The following is a 17,647-nucleotide window of genomic DNA, read 5'->3' on the forward strand; positions in this document are numbered from 1 at the left end:
AGTACGATGATACGATTCTCAGACTAATTGGTAAACAGATAAACAGATGAGAAGAATTCAGATTCACCTGAGAGCCCTGAGATGTCTATGTGGCACTAATGGCAGGGAAACTAGTAAAGAGAAACTGGAATTATCACAAGACTGTACACCTCACTCCAATCATATAAACTGGGATCAGAACAGTGTCAAGCATAGTGTTCATTCTAGCACCCTGCACCTGTCACAACCCGTGCAGTTCCTCTTTCTTGCCTGGGGTGTCGCTTTCTGCTCTGGTGCTTCTAGCACGCTCAGCTAATGCAACAAACTGCTGAGATACAGAGCAGAGAGCGACACTCCAGGCAGGAAAGAGGAACTGAACGGGTTTTGGCAGGTGCAGGGTGCTAGAATGAACACTTAAGCAACATTATGCACATAAAACCAAGCTCACATTGACAATGGCACTGCTACTGGTTAGGAGTCTGCAGAGTGTCCCCTTCTCAATCCCAGAAAATGGGTTAAGTTTGTAGAATTCCAAGAGTTGCCCCCAAACCTGATTTATTAACATAACAGAAGCTTTATTACAGAGGACATTGATGTAATATATAGCAGCCATAGGGCAGTTGCAAGTTTTGATGGTGCACTGATGCGAGATGGATTTCCAAAGGCACATGGCGCTGCAAATGGGCGTCTCAGTTTTAAAGAAATTGTCCACGGCATTATCATAAGACGCAGCATAAGACACAGCGACGCCTCCGTATGACTCAGAATCAGGCCCCAAGCCTCTAGACCTCCTTTTAGTTTTGTGTACTAACAACTGCAGACTTCCTACAGAGTTGGACGAAGACTGGGTTGGGGAAGGTGGGATGGAAGGGGGTTGTAGAAATGGCCAAAGAACAGCTCAGTGTGTTATGAGTGTGTTGATGTTAATTGCGTCCAAATGGCCACAAAAAAGTCACAATCAGGCCTGTTTGTTGGGACTGGACTTTTGGGTTCTTAAACCCTGGTGCAAGCAATGAGATAATGATGATGGTGCAGGCCGCTTCTGATTGGTTGAAGTTGTCTTAGGGCTTGATTCAGAGGTGAATGTCATTCATGTGCGGCTCTTATTACCTTACGGCTTTGTAACTGCGAAATTATGCAAATGACAGTTTCAGCATTCACCTTCTGAAATAGCGGACGACTGACTGATAACCCCCTAGATGCCCACTTCCACTATCTGAGCCCAGTGTAAATCTGCTGGTGGTTCAGAACCCTCCATAATCGAGGCATAATTATTTGCATCATCAGCCCCCTGAGCAGCCTATGGCTTGTGCAATGTATCCATCTGAAATCTCTCAGTAAATGACTTCTGGCTGTGGTACTGCAAAAGACGCGTCCCCGTGCATTTACACGCCTATGATAGGCCCTTAAGATGGCCTCTTTTGCATTCGCTTTAGGTCACCTCCCAGTCACCACCCTTAAGCGCACATGATTCGCAGTTGCAGTTTACCGATCCTGAATGCAGCTGTGACCGGTTTCACACTGTGCGTGTTAAGTGTGGATTTTGTGGAATTCTTGCACAAGCGCAGTAGCCAAAAATCGGTCATCTGCGCAAACATCGACACTGCATCCACCTTAAGGCGGATACACACTTAACGATATGCTCCATGAGCGATATCGTTAAGTGTTTGGCCTTGTTTGCCCAGGCTCTCCCGGGCAAACGACATTGGGCATACACACTGAACAATATCGTTAACGATATCGTTCAGTGACGTCAACCTGCACTTTCCCGAAATGCAGTGCCTGACGATATCAGATTGCTCTGCATGTTTGGGCGACGGCAGACACCATTAATGATCCGCGAGAGTGCGCATCTTTAATGATACCGCGCATACACACTGGACGCTATGATCGATAACTATATTGTTATCGCCCATATCGTTCACTTTATCGTCTAGTGTGTATGAGCCTTTAGAGTCAGACAATGAGTCACACCCATTAATGCAAATGAAATGAAAGCACTGACTATTTTTTTACGCATTTTACAATTACATTTCAGTTCAACTCTGAATAAAGCCCTAAGCCTTTAGATCTCACTTTACTTTGGTATAGTGGATACTGTATAGAGAGGCACTGGCAAATAGTTAATGATATAGTGCAGATAGAAATCTAGTTGTTTAGTGCAGAGAGACAAGTTTCTGAGTAGTCACAAAACAATACACCTTCATGAAAAGGTCCCTTTTACCACCGTACAAAAACACATTGTTAGTCCTTTAGTTTCAACCAGCTATGAAAAAGATAGTATACAAACTAACTAGTGATTGGTGCAACATGCAGCGATTCTTGTGTTCTGTAACTAGATAACAGACTCGCAAAGGATTCGCTACAAACAAATCACTGGTGGCTGATCTGGTATCATAAATTGGGGAGTGTTTATGACACTCCTATGAAAGGCTTTGAAACAGACGATTTACCATGACCCGGCGTTGCAAGACCTGATTTGCTGATGAAGAGGATGACTCCAAAACTGTTGCAAAGATATTTTTCCCCCAGCCTGTTTGATCATGTCAGTTTGGTCCAACAGCCTGAGCTCAATCCAGTATCCACCAGCTTCAAGGCTTTCCAAAATGAAGGAGTGTACAGTTCTGTACCTCTAGTGGGTTCCAGATCTTAATCGTATTGAAGTGTCAACGTTGATGTTGGGTTAAATGTAATGGATATGATTTGCTCAAATTACCATTTTACAGCTAATTAGCAGATATATCATTATTATTATATTTTATTTGTAAGGCACCTGATGGTTTCTGTATCACTATGAAAGGGATATAAGAAATATAAGTACATACAGTATATAAATATATACATTAGGGGTCTGATATATATATTTTCATTAAATAAACGGGGGGCACAGAAGTGATTTTTAATCATCAGGGTGCACAATTTTTTTTTGTTCACTGGTACCCACCACCTAGGGGCAACTGGGTGCCAAGTCATTGGCCAAGGATAAGGCCATTGTTACTTAGCTTTGGGCCGTGCATGGATAGGTGTGGAGGCCTAAATGGATGTTGGCAAGATCCACTCACCTCTCACTGTATTAATTTCTTGCCCCAAATCACTGACGATTTGGGCCTTACAAACCCGACACACTGCAATGGAGATTTCCATTAAAACTCATTAAATTGTTATGGATTACATCTGGTGATTTGGAAGCCAAAATCACATCCATTCCATTTACTCCAATGAAGTAAGACTCCTTGCCGAGTTCTTGAACGTAACAAAGAGTGTTTTGGATAAAGGAGGGAGAACCACCACAGTTCCATCTCTACCACAGGGAAGGGATCAGTTGGATGTGAATTGTGTCTTGGTAAGTGCTCTCGTTGTTGGGGGCAGATTTGTCAGTCTTGATAGAAATCTGTAAAAAGGAGAGGAGCCCATGAGAATTATATATATTTTTTTCAATGACATAAAAACAAGAAATATGTTGCTATTGGCCTGATTCGGAGCTGTACGGTAACGTCATCGCAGCTACGATCCCGTACACCAAGGATTGTACTGAGACCGTCCGCCTGTGGCTATGCAACTCCAAGCATCTATGTGCGCTACTAGGATCACTTCTGGTTTCTTTGGATGCAGCCGTGATGCTGTAATATGAAGGTTACTCAGGATGGTCGGTGTTTTCATGATTCTGAAGCCAGTGAAGCTGCATACAAGGATGCAGCCACTGGTGGCGTCAGCATGCCCAGAAAACATGCCCCTGTTTTCTGGTACGCTCCCTGATGCCGCCACCCAAACCTGAATGACAGGCTGCGACATCCGGGCGTTGTTAGTGAGTTTGCAGAAGGAGATCTATGCGCACTATAGATCCTGCTAATGCGCAGATCTTCAAACATCGGAGTTGTACACAATTGGGTTTGCATACATCTATGAAGGCAGCATCGGTTGCAGATCATTCGATTATCGCAGTTCAGAGTGACCCTATGGCTACTCAGAATGGGCAGATAAGTGAGACACCGCATATATTTTTATTGCACATGGGATCGCAGATGCAGGCTGAAAACGGTTGCGACTTGCCTGTGTTTTTTGCCACCGCTCCCCCAAATGCTCTCTCACTATCAATCACACTGTGAGTAAAAAGTTGCGGTGAGCAACTATGGTAATGTACCTTGACGTATGCGTAGTTTACCGATAATCACTAAAATGCATAAATATTGACATTTCCACATCTATGAATCAGGCACTATGTACGGCAAGGGGTCGATTACAACAAGGTCACTGTCTGTGTGTATGTTCCTCCCACGCTACAGTTGGTTTCCTCCGGGTACTTTCCACTTACCCTCCACTCTCTCCCCGCTGTACTCTGTCATATCTTCCTTTGTCTGCTGTTCTTGTTCAATAGTACATGAGTTCTTATCTTTACAGGCGATTGGGAGAAAGAGCATATATACAAAATTATATTCAAATTATTTGTGAAATGACGCATACTTTTATTCTTCGTAAAGTTTGCGCCTACTGATCATAACTGATATATAAATTTCTATTAAATACTTGAAATTTGTTCCTTGCTCTTTAAATTAAAGAGCACTAGACTTTAATCCATCTCACAACATGACTCATGGGCCTCCTGTGACCCTCCACCATGTACTCCCACCCTTACTCATTCCCTCCTCATTTACTGTCATCCCATGAATTCCCATGAAACATGAATTCTCCACCTTACGACCCGTCACTGTATGCATTCCCTGCCCCATATTGTACACCGCGGAGGGTGCCTTTTACAGGTTACATATGTCTTATCGGCAAGCAGTACATGGACCCTGGAAGGAGGACGCCACAATGCCATCAAGTACTGTAAGCATTTTACGCACGGCAGCACCTATAATTTTATAATTCATCATGTTTCCAGTTGTAATGTTAGAATGGTATTGAAATACTGATGGCTCTTTAGCCGACTCCAGAAGCCCGACAGAATGAGATCCCAACGAGATGAGGTAAGTAATCTAACCCTCCCTTATCCCCCCCCCCTAACCCACCTTTAGTGGTGCCTAAACCCTAAGTCCCTCCGAGTGGTGCCTAACCCCCTTCCCGGCACCCTAAACCAAAGTCTCCCTGGGGGGGGGTGCCTAGCCCTAACTTCCCCCCGGGGGTGCTTACCCTAACCCCCCCTCCCTGCATGCTAATACTAACACTCCCGGGGGGGGGGTGCCTAACGCTAAGTCCCCCTGGAGGTGATTAATCCTAACCACCCCCATTACTGGCTAACAGCACATACTTACCCGCCGTTCAGGATTCCGGCAGTCGGGATACCGATGCCAGTATCCTGATGTCCATGGGAATATCGCCATCAGCATGATGCCACACGGTGGGATTGTGGCGTTGGTATTTCGACTGCCGGCATCCCGTCCGCCGGCATAGTAACTGCATCCCGCAATGTTGGCTGGTGTCAAATGCTGTCAACATTTTACATTTGCACTACATCCCTTTATTTGGACCTCAACCTTTTCTTAAATGACCATTACTCTGATTAAGCCATAAGAACTAGGTAGGGATTTAGGGCCTGATTCAGAGATGTATGTTCATCCGATGATGAACCTGCATCTCTGATGGTTAAGGGTCTGCGTCTGAGCAGGACCTATTGTGTGCATGTGCAGAATGGGTCCTGCGATTATACCTCCCCCCCCAAGCCGCTGCATGATTGACATGCTGTGGTGTTTGGGGGTGGAGCTGGCATGTGGCTGGTCACCGTTCCCTGGAATGGGTGCGTGATGCCCCCATTTTCCTGGAGGGTCGATACCAGGGTCTGCGTAGGTGGATGCAGATTCCTGGCCTCTAAAGAGACCATCACCCAGGCAGGCTGTGGGAAGCTTCAGCTCCCACAGCCTGACCAAACGATGGTCGCGATGGTGATCCCAGCCTGTGACGTCGATGCTGGGATCGCAAATTCAGCGAGGTTGTGTCTGACACCTCCTTCTGCATTTGCATTAAGATGGACGGAATTGCAGAGCTGCACACAAGTGGCTGTGCAGTTCTGTCCATCTCTGGGATACAGTGACTGGGATTCTCAATGACCTGCACCCCTCAGTTCTTCATTAACAAGAATAATATTAATGACACATAAATTGATATTGAATAGTAACAGGGGGAGATGTATTAAACGTGCCGCTATAACGCTTCCTGCTTCGCCTCTTTACCGAGGCGAAGCAGGAAGCACTAACGATGAGATGTATTAACCTCTCATCGGCCGGAGCGGGGGAGTGATAACTCCCCCCTCCGGTGATTCCCGCTAGAGAATACAGCGCATCAGTCAAGTGCTGATGCGCTGTCAGTCCCGGGCGGCTCCACTGAGCATGTGCGGGATCTCGCAAGACCCTGCTGTGGGGATAGGGCATCGCCATGCTGCACCTGTCGATAGCAATAGCTGCAGCTGGCAGAACGGTCAGACGAACTGACCGTTCATACATAGCCCGGCCGATCGGTGCTGCTATCATAGCGCCCCTGTCATGTACCACCCAACCCCCCACTCATACATGGAGAGAAGCGGTATCAGCGCACATAACGTGCACTGATGCCACTTTGCGGTTCATACATCCCCCCAGGATCTCTCATGTTAGCTATTATGGCGTTGTATGTGTACACTGCAAACACAGTATCTTATTATTTTAGCAAAAAAGTAACATTTAACTGCGTGTTGTCACGGGTCACTGGGTGGAATGTCCAGATGTCCTAGATACATATGTCCAGAGTAGTGTGCCACAGGACTTCCTGGTCCAGTAGTGGTCGGTTAGGTGAACACAAGAGCAGGATGTGTGTAACTTGGATACCTTAGTACAACACCCTTCTATTTGCAAACAGTACTTCTGACTGTCTTTCCCTCATAGTTGGGCATCCTGGGATAGATGGACTCACACCTAATTGCTACAGAAGGCGATTGTGCCCCAGGGTCTAAAGATGGATTCTAAACTATTCTGCCCAACAGGGAACAAGGCAATGGTGCGGGAATTCTTTTTGGGCCATACCATGAGCGTATCGGGAAAAATAAACACAGGAAAAGGATCAAAGAGTCCAAACTATTCTATGAGGTGAATCAGGATCTTTGAAGTTCAACAAACCTATATGTCATCAGTACAGGTTGAGTCTCTCATATCCAAATATTCCAAAATATGGAATATTCCTAAATACAGACTATTTTTAGCATGACTGAGATAATGACACCTTTGCTTTTTGATGGTTCAATGTACACATACTTTCTTTAAGGCACAAAATTATTAAAACTATTGTATAAAATTACCTTCAGGCTGTGTATAAGGTGTATATGATTCATAAATATATTCTGTGTTTAGATTTGGATCCCTTTCCCAAGATATCTCATTATGGTGTGCAAATATTCCAAAATACGGAATATTCCGATACCCAAAATACCCCTGGTCCCAAGTATTTTGGATATGGGAGACTGAAATAGAAACCAAGGACTGTTGGCCAGAAACAGTCGGATGTTTGAAAAAACAGCCATACCCTATTAGAAACACTTCTTTAATAAGGATGTGTAAACATGTTCTCTTCATTGAATCCGACCTGTTTGTGGGGAGAGACCCCTTTATAATTGAGAACACTTTGGACCTCATTCAGACCCGCTCGCTAGCGCTGTTCGCTCGCAAGCGGCCTGACGGTTTGCTAATGTGCATGCGCACGCTTTGTTCTGCGCGTGCGCGAACTACTCTGTACAATCGCAGGGCCGCTCGCTCACCCAGCAAAGACAGCCCAGTGAAATGAGTGTCAGGAGAGGCCGTTTGTGGGTGGTAACAGGGGCAGGACACTAATAACGGGGGTGTGGAGGTGTGAACGCAGGCGTGCCTCTGTGTTTCAACGCTGTTTTTAAGGCGTGCATAATTAACAGGCAGCGTCATAGTACACATCACATGCCTGTTTTTTACACTGACGTCCTCGCAGTGATTGCGGCAGGGTAAGGCAACCACAAGCGCTACGATCACTACCGATGGTGCTCGATGTACCAATGTTTTAATACACTTCCTGGAGATGACGTGCGCTAGTGGGCGTCACTACATACGCTAATGGGTGTCTGCATACACAGAGCGATCGCTCGCACAGCCAAAGTGGGTGTGCTTATGCCTTGGCGAGCGATCGCTTCCCATGGCGTCACTTTGACAAATTTGCATACGCTGGATGCGAGCGATCGCATCTAGCGAGCGGCTCTGAATGAGGTCCTTTGTCATTCATTCTACCAGCATTTTTACACTGTTATGTTTTAGGATCAACCTCCAAAACTAAACTTGTGAGTTAGATTCTCTGCTGAGCCACACAGGACCTGGACCATGATGGTCCATAAATCATCAGCACGAGTCACACTTTTGCCCAGACAATTATAACATTAGTTTATATCTTGAGGCATATTTACAGCTGGTTTGTCAATTAACAAAAAAACAATCCATCTACTGGTAGATCAGTTAAACCAGTCTGGCATTCTTGTGTTTGGCAATGGCAGACAGCAGGAGGAGCTATAATAAAGGAAAATATCCTGCACTGAGGCTGCAGGGGTTAAAGCCCGGTAATGACGTCATATCTTCCTCTCCTCCCAGCTCTAGATGCCTGGCGGGTTCCTGTGTTTATCTGTCCTCACAATACATCAGTCCTGCAGCCAAGTTCTCCCCCCTCTTTTGCTGTAACTACTGATCTTATCATGTATCCTGGGGGTGGGGAACCTTTTTTTCTGCCAAGGGCTATTTGGATATTTATAACATCATTCTCTGGCCATACAAACTTATCAACTTAAAAATGAGCTTGCTATATTTGGTCAAAAATTAAATGAACTCCCCCCTAATGTGATGTCTGGAACCGCTTCTCTTTTGCAAATTGTAGACTCCCAGCCTGGAAAAGGCTGTCTGTATGTTGTCAGACAGAGTAGAGGGGCAGACAGCCTGGAGGGGCAGTCCCAATGGTTCCAGGTCGTGTGACAGGCAAGGTGGAAGGGCAGCACTGGGGTCCTCTCACCAGCACGAATGTAACCAACCAGCCCGGCCCCGCTGATGACAGCCCTGTATGCCCGCTGCTCTGCTAGGAGTGTTACATCAGTGTGGGTGTTACTATGCCAGCGCAGCAGGCGTACAGAGCTGTCAGCAGTCCTGTGACACTACTGTGGTATTCCCGGGTGCCACAGTTATGGATGGCAAGGACCAAATGATTTCAGGGGCCCTATACGGCCCTGGGGACAAACGTTTCCCACCACTGATGTATCCCGAGGACATTCCTTTAACTTTTTCTGATGGTCAAAAACAGACTCTTAGGGGAATATTTACTAAAGTGAGTTTTTTTAAATGCAGATGTTGCCCATAGCAACCAATCAGATTCTACTTAACATTTAACTAGCACCTTCTAGAAGATAATAGCTAGAATCTTATTGGTTGCTATGGGCAACATCTCCACTTCTAAAAACTCTCACATTAGTAAATATACCCCTTAAGATTTGTGTCTAGAAGGAGGAACTTTTTGTGTTGTTCATAAAAGTGCATGCACCTCAGTAGACTTTTGCAAACGTTGTATCGTAAAACGCAGTTTGCTATTCACAGCTTAAAGCCGGAGAGCACAACATAATAACTCTGGACACTTATATGCATTTAGGATACTAGTAATTAGTTTTGGAAGCCAATGCAGGAGTTCTTGTTTTTTTAACAGTCCCAGAAAAAGACAGTATTGGTAACAAAACTAGGACTATTAGACTATAAGCCTATGTCATAATAGGATGGACACAGTCAAGGGCGTATTTATAATGGGTGCAGGGTGTGCACACCTTGCACCCATATTATACTTACCTCTCTGGAGTCCCACGTCAGCGCTGGTGTCAGCGCTGTAAAAACATCTGGAAAATGGCTGCCGCAGCCATTTTCCCGTAATTTTGCGCATGCGAAGTACAGGGAAAATGCCCGCCACGGCCATTTTCCTGATGACCTACGCATGCGCTATAGACTCTGGGCACATTCTAGTGCTCAGAGTCTATCAGTGTGGCGCCGCGCCGCTGGACTGAGAGGAGAGGGCCTGTGACGGATACTGCACACGGGCCCCCTCCTCTCATGAAACATCCCTGGATACAGTACATAAGCCACACGTAATTATCATTTATATATTTTATATTTATGTACATTTTTATCAGTAAATATGTATTGACACTACCAAAACCACAAAATTGGGGTTCCACCTTCAGATAACTTTGATTTATTGGTTTATTTATATTGTCCTTTTTCTGAAATACCTTGCTTTGTCTCCTATACATTTCAGATATGTATTTCTGTATTTCTCACCCTTGGATACAACATAGCTCAGCTCTTGGCTTCAGATAAAGTTGTGGATAAAGTTGTGTTGTATCCAAGGGAATTGCAAATAGGTGACTTTATACAACTGGGCTTTGTTGACATAAACAAATTAGTGAATAATACAGAAAGTAACCAGTGATAGTCACAGGAGATTATAGACAAAATAATGCATTCAAGTTGTCTGAAGGCTAAGAAACAATTGAAGACACTGATCTGTTGTAGACACTTACCTGCATCTTTTTTTCCCCTCTTCCACGTGCAGGCTGTTTTGATTTAATTTTCTACAGAAACACACAACAAATATGTATCAGCTACACAATATTTAGACAATTACACAATGTTTGATTCTATAGCGACCACTATATTTTTTTCTCCAACACATGAAGGGGCTGGTTCTGAGTGTTGCAACGGCTTTAGAGCCAATCCTATTCCAATCGAAGGGTGCGAGTTGCTGTTGCAACGGCATTAAAACACCAGCAACAGACTGGCAGCTCGCACCCTTCACAACCCGCTCTGAGACCGAATTCGCTTAATTTTGCTAGGAGACCTATGGGATGCGAATCCGGGCTGCCGTCAAGTGCAGCCATTGTCGCAATGACTCGCACCCGCGAATACATCGTATGGAATAGGAATGACCCCTTAGTGTCTTTTTGCCATAGTTGTGAGAAAGTCGATCTTAGGCTACCCACATGAGACTCCATTTTGTGACAAGATGGTGTTATTCATAAGCTTCTGTACTTTGAAATAGTCAGTAACTTTCATATGCTCAAGAGATTGGAATGTACCAGAGATAAAAGTGTTTCTTCTAGTTAGGAATGTGCATACTCCTTAGAATGTACCTTTACTCCTTAAAACATAGATAAGAAATAACGAGGTATTATTGTATAATTAATAAGCTCTCAGTAATGAGCTGTCATGAATTAATGAGTGTATATACTTTGAAGAATCACATATGTTTACACTGTGAAATCACCTGTGTGCCTCACAATTAGGTCTCAGAGAACACAGAACACAGAACTGGTTGTTGTCTCGTGTGTAATTCTCTCCAGGTGCAATTGGGTTTCTGACACACATAAAGAGCTCTGGCCTGGTGACCTGGCCACTGAGGGTCCTAGCTTGGATCCCACAGTTTGCGTCCGCAACTATATGCTTATGCTAGCATCAGCCCTTCCCATGGTTTACCAGCGTGCGTCTGCATGTGCACAGAATGGAGCGCCCCGCTTTGAGCATCTGCAGAGGCTGTAATACCGCTTGGTGCATCTTCAGATGCCGCCATCATTGGCACCATTATAACTTGGACCAGCCTACGGTAGTGGCAGATTTTCCATCTGAGGGCCTGATTCAGAGATCATCGGGTTAGCGTACATCTCCGATAATGAGAGGACTGTGCGTGCACAGGATGTGTACTGCACAAAGACACAGTCACAGCTACAATTTATTTCAATACGTCCTCTCTTACCTGGGGGCTTCATTTTATAGGACTCCATTTCTACACTCCTGGTAAAGGTCCAGATCATGCTTTCCCAGGTTAGGACATTGCACTCTGGGAGATTAAGGCGGGAGGGTGTACAGGAGGGAGGTAGAGGGTGTGTGGCACCACGATCATCAAGGACAATGCTGCGATTAACGTAATTGTACAGTGGTGGGCAGTGCCACGATGACGTGATACAATGCAAATCGCATCATCATGCCCCTGGACCTGCCACCCGGGGGGCTTGGCTGCTGTCTTGTAAGTCCAGGAGGTCCCCGCAAAATTCATGAGTCTCACAGACATTTCAGGAGAGTAGGTAAGAATGGTTCAGAGCATATTTAGCTGGCCAGAAGCAGAGCTGAGATTAAGCAGTTTGTGTGCTAGAAGCACCAGAGCAGAGAGCGATACCCCAGGCAGGAAAGAGGAACTGCACAGGTTGCGACAGATGCAGAATGCTAGAATGAACACTAGTGAAGCAGTAGAGTGTGACATGGGGACCAATTTATCAAAATCATTGATCACTGCTATTTACTGTACCTCCGCAGCAGTATTGGCCTGGAGCAGAAAGAGTTAACATACTGATTCACCCGGCTGCTCTCTATATAAATGTACTGGCTTGATCCATTTGAACTTTCAGGGTTATACTAAAGGTTGGTTTGGGGTTTTTGGACGTTTTTCCGTAGGTTTTGCATACCGACCATTTACTAAAGTGAAAACACTATGCACGCACAGAACACTGTGTACAGTGGGCCTGATTCAGACCCGCTCGCGAGCGCTTAGCGCTCGCAAGTGGGTCGATGGCCGGGCAGTGCGCATGCGCGAGCCCCGGAACGAGCGAGAAAGGAACGCCTGCTGTTAGGTGGCGGCCCTACGAGTGATGTCAGTAGTGGGCTTCCGGCTCTATTACAGCCAGAAGCTCACTGGGGCTTGCGACGGACGAGACCCTACCACAAGGGTAGACCATCACCTGGCCGCTCGCAAAAGCTGTGAGTGGTCACCCGCAGCTTAGCGAGCGGCCGGCACCAAAAAGTGCCAGAGTGAGCGCTTTGAAAGAGCGTTCGGCTCTGAATCACGCCCAATGCCTACTTCAAATGACAGGTCACTCGCGGACATTTATATAATCAAGAATTCAAAATACAATCAATCAATTAAAGCTTAAACCCGACAAACAGTAAATATAAATATTTTTACACTTCTAAATGATGGCGATGGCGTCTTCTGTCAGTTTTGGTTTAAAAAAAAATGCTGATGGTTAGTAAATTTACCCCTCTGTTCCAACAATGTATAGCTAAAAAAAAGTTTTAAAAAAGAGATTAAAAATATTAAAAAGTAACAAAACTATGTAGACTATTGGCCATTAAAAAAAAAACTTTATTCAAATAATCAAACTTTTTTTTAAAATACATTTTCTTATGTTTCCGTCACCCTTAGAAGTTAAGCGTTGCTGCGGCAGGTGGGTGGAGCTATGCGCCTAAAGTAAAAATAGTAATGTGTGAGTGTGTTTCAAAAGTGTACATATTTAAATAATGTATTTCATAATATTATAAATGTGATTTAATTTACCATGGTGGTCCAGGGAGAATCCCCTCTACCAGGTTGTCCAGCTGCTGCAACATCTGAGCCGTGCAGCAAATTGTACCCTTGGCAATGTCATTTGCAGCAGGCAGCCGCAGTACAGAGACGTTGGACGAGCTTGTAACGGTGCCGCCTTGATTCAGATTAAACCAGCAGATGCATTACCTCCTGGAAGTCTCAGCAGGTGAAGGGAAAAACAAGTCAGGAGGGCTCCAACAGCAGCAGCAGCAGCAGCAGCAGCAGCAGCAGCAGCAGCAGCAGCAGCAGCAGCAGCAGAGAGACTGTTGCCCTCTGGATCTGCCCACCAGCATTGTATTCCTGAGTGTATCATCACTACTTCATAATGGTGTTTACCAGCTCTTTTAGGGGGATGCAGTCAGGAAGTTGATGCTCAAAATGCCGACCACCGGCTTCCCGACTGTCTAATCCCGGCAGGGGTGTAATGGCAACCGTCGAGATCCCGATGCCTGTCATCTTACCGACGCCCAGCATATCGGTCGTAGGTAAGCCGGGCGTGAATAGCCGCGCGGGATGGGGGGGGGTCAGGTTAGGGGCTCCTGGGGGGGACTTCGGGTTAGGCACCCCACCTGGAGGGTTAGGGTTAGGCACCCCTCTGGGAGGGTTAGGTTTAGGCAGCGGGGAAGGTGGGGTTAGGTTTAGGCACTTAGAGGGGGGTTAGGGTTAGGCACTAGGGAGGGAGGTTAGGGTTAGGCACCCTTAAAGGAGGGTTAGGGGGGGGGGTTCGGGATTTGAACTGCCGGACATAGGTCCGGCGGTATTTCATACCGATCCCCTTTTAGGAGCTATATTGATTGGAGCAGTAATCACTGTTCTATCTTCAAGATCCTACACAACACTTATTATACACTGATGACCTATGGATAGGGTTAACCCTCTAATTCTTTCCCTGGCATTGTCCTCAGTCCACACTCTGTCTGCTATACTGGAGTCCTGATCCAGACTGAGCAGTCAGAAGCAATCCATCAGAGGTGCTGCAGCAGCTACACAACACCCAGTAGGAAGCAGTTTTAGATGTCAGTGAAGGAGCCCAATGGTGGCAGAGAACTGCTCTCCTAGAACTTCTGCACAGTTGACACTCTCAGTCAGTGAGCATCTGGTGGTTGAGTAACACTGACTGTAAACGGAGCCCTCAAACAAATCAATCCACTGGTGGCAGTGAGACACGGTGCTACAAGCTCATCCTGTCACTCTTTTATCTGCAACTATTGCACAGCTGTGTGAGTTACCTCTCATAGCAGTGCCTGGTACCACATGCAGCCATCTGTCATCAATAGCCAAGACTCCCTGAGGGGAAACATGGCCGTAATCACTGACTCTAGGGCAGACTAATATCCAAGTGCAGTAAGAGGCTGTAAAACACTGTAGCTCATTATGTATTCATTGTTAACACTCAGTCATCATGGTTAACACCAGAGCCGCAACTAGGGGGGGGCTGGCGGTGCACATGCACCGGGTGCGCCGTTGCACCCGCTGCCAGTGTCCTCCAGCTGCCTGTGACATCAGGATACAGAAGACCAATGCTCCTACTGTAGCAATACATGCGGGGAGCGGTGTGTGTGCTGCCTGGGTGAAGGTGACAGACGGGTGTGTGTACGCCGGGGGTGTAATGGTGGACTGAGGTGTGGGTGTGTTCTCGGGTGTCTTATGGGATGTGGCGGCCGGCACTCCGGGGATGTGATTAGTACAGGAACCGGCCTCAGTAGTTGGTGCCGCTTCCTGCTTATTGCTGCCCCCAGCCGCAATGTATGGGCGCTGGGTATGCGTGCGGCTCCGTGAGCCTGTGCTGGACAGCTATATAGGAGCGCTGCTGCTGGCATGTTCCCGCAGTGAGTGGTATGGCTCGGGATTGCACGAAGAGCCGCTTCCGGGAGGTGCTGGAGCAGTTCGGAGGTCCACAGCGGGTCCTGCTGGTCGGGGAACTGTGGGATCGGGCGGAGAGCCGGACATTGCTGGAGGGATTCCTGCGGGAGCTCTTCCCCTCGGAGCTGGCGGCCTCATTGTAGAAATAAGTAATTGCTATGCTGTATTATTATATATGACTTCTGCATTGTGGACATTACTATATGGGCACTACTACAAGGACATTGCTATGAGGACATTACCATATGGGTACTACTATAGGTTCATTACTATAGGGGCACTACTACAGGGGCATTACTATAGGGGCACTACTCCAGGGGCATTACTATGGGGCATTACTATATGGGTATTACCTCAGGGGGCATTACTATAGGGGCACTGCTGCAGGGGGCATCACTATGGGGGAATCACCAGGGGGGCACCAAATTAATGTCTTGCCCCCGGGTGACAAAAATCCTAGTTTCGGCCCTGTTAACACAACTTTAAAAGAGTTGTGAACTTCTCATGGACATTCCCAGAATAAATCCAGCATGGGTTAAATGACCCACTCACAATCCATGTAATGTCTCGAGACATTTCCTGTCCGTACATGGCTTTGTATAGTGTATAACAACAGGGATGACTTAAAGAGCCAACTAAAGTAAAAATGGCATTCCCCAACAATCTCCAAAATAATAGCTATGTCCATTAAATACAGTTTTATATGGGCTAGCGGCTGCATCTTGTGTCCGGGAGCTTAGATTACAGCTCTAAGGCTGACAGCATGCAGAGCAGACATTGTGGTGAATATGGGAAAAGGGGGGGGGGGGGGGGGTAGAGTGCTGATAGACAAGGGACACATAAAACATGTAATAACACTGTAATAGTAACACAGCAATTTCCAGGCTGCCCTGACGTATGTTACAGATGTCCCTGGTACACAGTTCTGCTAAAGTGTCATATTAGATGGACCATGTTTGTTTTATGAAGAATCATCTCCTCATTACTCACAGGATTACGGGTCTTAGGGAACACATCAGCAGATCCCCCCTGGTACGGCAGGCACATCCCCATCTCCGCACCCTAATGTCCAGCAGCAGCTGCAGACACCTAGTTGAGTCGGGTGGAAGTTTGAGAGCAGTTCTTGCAGGGAGCGAGGGGGGATGTCGCTCGGTCACAGGGAGGGAGAGATGGAAATAGGAAGGGAGGAAAGCAGTTCTCACAGCAATGAGTGGTTAGGAATGAAAGGATGTAGTATAGCTGTTGGAATAACAGGAATAGATAAGATGAGCACAGGTTAACATAAGAGCTGACACTCACTTGTCACCTCTCCATAGTGGCAGAGCTACCTCTACAGCAGGGGGTTGTAGCCATTATGGAGCCCAGTAGTTAGGAAGGCTCAGAAATGCCCTCCAAGGCTCCCATCCCTTTCTCATCAATTCAAAAAAGTAGTGGTGGAGACTTCAAAGTGGTGGAGACTTTACATGCACCAGACCTGATCATTCTCAAAAGGAGGCCCCGCTCTACTCTTTGGGGGTCAGAATAGGGACCCAGGAGGCTAGAGCAGCATTGCTGGGCCCTTACCCAAGTTTGCTTTGTGGCCCTGCAATAGTTTGTTCTGCCCCTGCCTCTCAAACATTACTTTGTCTCTGTCTGCTGTCCTCCCTCTCTCCAGGCGGATAATACAGCCCACAGGTACCAGGGTTCTTGTTACTTCACTCATGTAACTTGTCTTTATGAAATATAGAATAATGTGCTATGACTAGAAGTGTAGTAGAGATCACCCTGGATTCTAAAGGTGTTCACGAGTGCTATGTGCGAGTCTGACATTTTTGATTCTGACACTAATCCTAGAGAAGCCTCCTTTCACCATTTCTGAACTCTCTGCAAATGTGAGTATGATTAGTAGTAATTATAATGATGATGATGGTTTATACAGAAATTGAGGATGCTACTTTGGAATTGCAACAGGATGTTGGGGGATAGTTGTGTAATGATGATGATATTAACAACAGTGATGAGGGTGATTGCATCTTCAACTATGAAGATTAACACTTAGGGCTCGATCCAATTAGGTGCAATGGGTGCGATGTGGCATTGCAACGGCGTTAAAATGCTGACAACGGCCCGGCACATCGCACCCTTCGCAGCCCGACTCGCCACCTGAATTTGCCTGACTCTGCCCATAGGGCAGCGAGCCCTTTCAGGCGAATCCAGCAGCTGTCAAGCACAACCACTGTCGCAATGACTCGCACACGCAAATACATCGCACCTAATTGGATCGAGCCCTTAGCCTTAAGCCCATTGGTAGCTTGGTTTAACTGAACCACAAACATTTTTCTATGGGGCACAAACAAACCAGTCACTTCAGCCACAAAAATGGTCCCTGTCGCTGAAGTGCTTGATTTGTTAAACTGTTCATGTCCTTTTAATATACAACATAGTCTTTGATGGGAGGGCCCAA

The 17,647-nt window shown here is 46.3% G+C and overlaps 1 long non-coding RNA gene across 1 annotated transcript; it reads right to left on the reverse strand.

Moving 5' to 3' along the window:
* Positions 1–281: 281 nt before the first annotated feature.
* Positions 282–16,301, reverse strand: LOC148508004 (uncharacterized). Its single transcript, XR_015869623.1, has 4 exons — positions 16,195–16,301; positions 10,508–10,558; positions 4,292–4,369; positions 282–3,370 (listed from the first exon to the last, which is right to left on the reverse strand). It is a non-coding gene; the product is annotated as an uncharacterized LOC148508004 (long non-coding RNA).
* Positions 16,302–17,647: the final 1,346 nt, after the last annotated feature.

The sequence above is a fragment of the Taudactylus pleione genome, unplaced genomic scaffold (assembly GCF_031769625.1).
Source record: "Taudactylus pleione unplaced genomic scaffold, aTauple2 ptg000377l, whole genome shotgun sequence".
NCBI lineage: Eukaryota > Metazoa > Chordata > Amphibia > Anura > Myobatrachidae > Taudactylus > Taudactylus pleione.